Source organism: Microcaecilia unicolor, chromosome 6 (assembly GCF_901765095.1).
Source record: "Microcaecilia unicolor chromosome 6, aMicUni1.1, whole genome shotgun sequence".
Classification (NCBI taxonomy): Eukaryota; Metazoa; Chordata; class Amphibia; order Gymnophiona; family Siphonopidae; genus Microcaecilia; species Microcaecilia unicolor.
In genome coordinates this window covers 254,478,640-254,482,888 of record NC_044036.1, presented here as the reverse complement: position 1 = coordinate 254,482,888, position 4,249 = coordinate 254,478,640, and positions in this window count along the sequence as shown.

The following is a 4,249-nucleotide window of genomic DNA, read 5'->3' as shown; positions in this document are numbered from 1 at the left end:
TGGAGAGGCATCCTCGTTAAGGGAACCTGAGGTTGGAAAAACTGAACAGGAAAAAAGTTTTAAAACCCAGACTTTTCATCTTGTAGAAACAGGGGCTGGAAGTTCAGGAGAGAGACTCTTTTCTACACCAGTGATGGTGGAAGCAGAAATTAAAAACTTACTTGAGCAAGAAGCAAGAGGTCAGCAGAGGCAGTTGCAGCCACAGGTTTTGTGCCCATTGCCTGCAGCAGGAGTTGAGAGCAGCAAACAAACACTGACTCCATTGCAGCTGGGGAGGCCCCACCCACACAGCACTGAGGGGCTGGAGGTCACAGCCAGGCAGGCTGCAGCACTGCCAAAGACTGAGAATGGTGAGGTTTTAGCAGAGGAAAACCTGGTGACAGAGAGTGCTGCAGCTGGACAAACAGCAGGTGAAAAGGAGGGGTTCTCAATGAAGAAAGCACAGGAGGATCAGGAGTGTTTGCAACAAACCGGCCTGGCAGCAGAGGCTCCAGCCAATCGGTCTGTGGGAGCAGGAAAGACTGCAGAACAGCTACAAATGCTGGCAGGTGAAATAGCTGCAGCGCCAGAAGATTCCCCATGTGTGAGAGGGCAGGCACTTCTGGAGTGTGGGAAGCCTCATCCGCTTGGCGAAACAGCGGGGCTGGAGGATCCGACGGAGCAGAACGTTGGAGGAAAAAGGGACCCGGTCCAGAGAGCAGGTTTTGGGCGGGAGGGAGGGGTACTTGCCTTGCCATGCGCACCAGAAGTAAACGTAACTGGTGGTACTAGGGATTCTGATCACGGCCAGGCAGCGGGGTGGTTGGTTCTGGGGGGAGGGGTTGATTTGACGGGAGGGGGGCAGGGGCACCGGGAGGGGACCGGTTATATAGGGGAACCTGCTCTCAAAGTTCATACGGACCAAATCGATGGGGAGACAGGCAGGGTTTCTGTTGCAGGAGGCATTGAACTGATGGACACTGTGACTGCAGGGGATACGAGTGCTCGGGGGGTGAGGGGTGCAGGGGACCAAGGTTTGCTGGTTGAAGGGGTACAAGGCATGTTGGGGGGAGGGATAGGGAGGGAGGCTGAGAAACGGGGAAGGCTAGAGAAGGAGGATATGATGCATCAGGAGCGGGGGGGGTCCCCGCGCTGGAGAAGGGGGGGGACGGTGGGGGGGGGTCCGTCCTTTGCGGCGGTGGTGGGTGGAGGAGGCGGGTGCAGGGGAACTAGGGGGGTAGGGGGCAGCGGGGAAGGATGGGGAGGGGGGTGGGGGGGAGGCCAGGTTCCCAAAAGGAGGAATGTGGTACAATTGAAATGGGTGGGGGAGGGGGGGATGCCAAGCAGGGATGCAGTCCTGAGATTGGTCCTTGGTCTAGGATTCCTCCCAGAGGACCTCTATGCCTGTATTCATCCGGTGAATATACCAGAATACGATATTAGCTTTCTAACCCAGCGAGGCATGGAGGTCTTCTGGGAGAGATACGAAGGGGTACGGGGGAGAGGGGACTGGAAGAACTACCGGGCCGTACCGATTAGCAGACCCGACCTGGTGCAGGTAACCCTTCTGGTTCGAAATGAGTCTCTATCAGGGGCGGACCTGGCCTTCTGGCTACAACGGTACGCAGAATTGCGTACCCCCTTGTCCAAACTCCCGGACCCCAGTAGGGTGTGGGCTGGAGGTTGGGGTGCGCAGGTTAGGCTGAGGCAGGCAGGGCATGTCACCCAGCACATTCCCTCCTCGGCGTTCATCGGCAGGGATCGGATTCTCTGCTTTTATAAGGGGCAGCCACGGCAGTGTCACAAGTGCGGGTCGTTTAGACATTTTAGTATGTCATGCCCGGTTGTGCAGTGTGGAAAGTGCGGGTCTAAAGAGCATCCCACGGAGTCCTGTATGTCTATTCAGTGCAACCTGTGTGGGGGTCTGGGGCATGCATTTCGAGCCTGCCCTTGGGCCTCCCATAATGGGGGTGAGGAGGAGATAGATAGGGATGGTTCAGGTCAGGGGGAGGGGGGAGGGGAAGCAGACCATGATCAGGTTCCCGGGGCGGGGGGGAAAGGGTCCAGGGAAGGACAGGGACAGGTAGAGGGGGGGGGGCTTGGGGGGGGGTCGGAAGCGGCAGGAAGGGGAGGATGAGGGCTGGACGCGGGTGTCCAAGAAACAGCGAAGAGGAAAGGGGGGAAGGGGGGGTGGGAATGGGGATAGAAGTAGGGAATAGATTCAGGGGTTTGGAAGAGGAGGGAGGGGTTGAGGAACTGGCTGGTGAGGAGGTAGAGGATGGGGGTAGCCGGCAGGACGGGTTGGGAGGTAGGGGAGAAGGAGTGAGGGGAACAGCGGGTAAGAGGAAAGAGAAACGGGGGGGAGGGTTTTGAGGGACAAAGAGGGGGGAAGGGTAGGGGGGGAGGTGGGTGGATCGGGGGAGGTGACAGCTGATGCAGGGAGGGCGGGAGAGGAAAGGAAGGTAAGAAAGGAGGTAGTAATGCAGGCCCGTGAGGGGAGGGAGGAAGGGTCGGAGGCGGGATTGATGGGAAGGGTGGAAGAAGAGGAGGTAGTAGGGGTGGAAGAGGGAGGAGAGGAGGGGGGCAGGTCGGTTGATGATCCCCAGGGAGGGAGGGAGGTGGGTGAAGACAAAAAGAAGATAGGGAGGAAGAAAGCAAGGGTGGGGGAAGGGATGTTTAAGCTAGGGGTCCGGGATTGGGCGGAGGAGGAAGAAGAGGGTGGAGGGGAAGGGACCATGGATGATGGTGTGGAGAGAAGGGAAGGCAGCCAGGAAGGCGGGGGGTGTGGTAGCGAGGACTGATGGCGGGACTGCTATTGGTGTTCGCCACACTTAATGTGGCTAGTGTCGCCTCCCAGAGGGCAAGAAGCTTGGCATTTGATGGCCTCTCTGCTGTGGAGGCGGACTGTTTCCTCCTCCAGGAGACCCGGTTGCAGACGCTGGAGGACATCCGGCGGGCAAAGAGGGCCTGGAGATGGGGACCCTCTATCTGGGGTCTGGCCGGGGAGAGGTATGGGGGGATAGGCATCCTCTTTAAAACCAATAAAGTAGAGATTCAGAGGGTGGTGGAGCTGGGTATTGGTAGGTGTTTGGTGTTGGACGTAATATTGCGGGGGGTGGCCTTGCGGGTGATTAATGTGTATGGACCGCAAAGCAAACAGGGAAGGTCTGCATTGTTCAACAAAATTAAGCCTTACCTATACACTTCAAGGCAGTTGGTGTGGGGAGGAGACTTCAACACTATCTTACGGAAAGAGGATAGTGGGGGGCGGGCACCACAAGTACGCTATGATGGGGTTCGACTAGCGGGGATTATGAAAGGAGCAGGGCTGGTGGATGTACATATTGCACTTGGTGGTGGGAATCAGGGTTTCACCTTTTCACGGGGCACCTGTAGGAGCAGAATTGACCGGTTTATAGTTCGGGAAGGGGCATGTAGGCAGGCACCTAGGGTGGTGGAAGTAGATTTCTCTGACCACAGGATGGTGATGATAGAGTTGGGGGGGGGGGGGGGCGTGCAAGCTAGGGAAAGGGTTGTGGAGATTGAATCTCAAATGGTTGAAGGAGGGGGTGTTGCACCAGGAGTACCTGGAATTCCTAGCAGACCAGGTGTCCATTCAGGGTGTCTTCCCTTCCCTCAGGGACTGGTGGGAAGTACTGAAACACCGCACCAGAGGGTTTTTTCTCCGTCAGGCAAGGCGGGAGGGAAGGGAGGCCACCCGGTTGGGGATCGCCCTGAGAAAGCGACGGGATAATCTAATTTCCCGGGGGGGGAGGAGGGAGGATATTGAGGTACTGCAGCAGGAGGTTGAAAGAGTACAGTACAACCGCTACTCTTCCCTCGTCTACGAGCGGGACTTCGGGAAGCTGCTTGGTCCGGACCCGTATGACTGCTGCAAGGAACGAAGGGAGAGGAGGGTGGTGGTGGGGTTTAGGGATGAGGGGGGGGTGCTCCAAGAATCCAGGGAAGGTATTTTGCGGGTGGTGGGGACGCATTTTGGGCGGGTTTTCTCGGACCTACAGTTGGGGACAGAGGCCATGGGAAGATATATTGAGGGGACCCCGGGGGTGGGTAACGGGGGGCCCCAGCTTCAGGTCTTAACGCAGCCGTGGACGCTGGGTGAGGTGGAGGAGGCCATTGGGGCCTTGCGGCGCAGAACAGCGCCGGGGCCGGATGGACTTCCGGCGGAGTTTTACCAACGGTTCAGGGACCAGCTGGCGCCGCTCTTGCTGGAACTCTGGGAGGAGGCGCGAACAGGAGGATCCTTGTC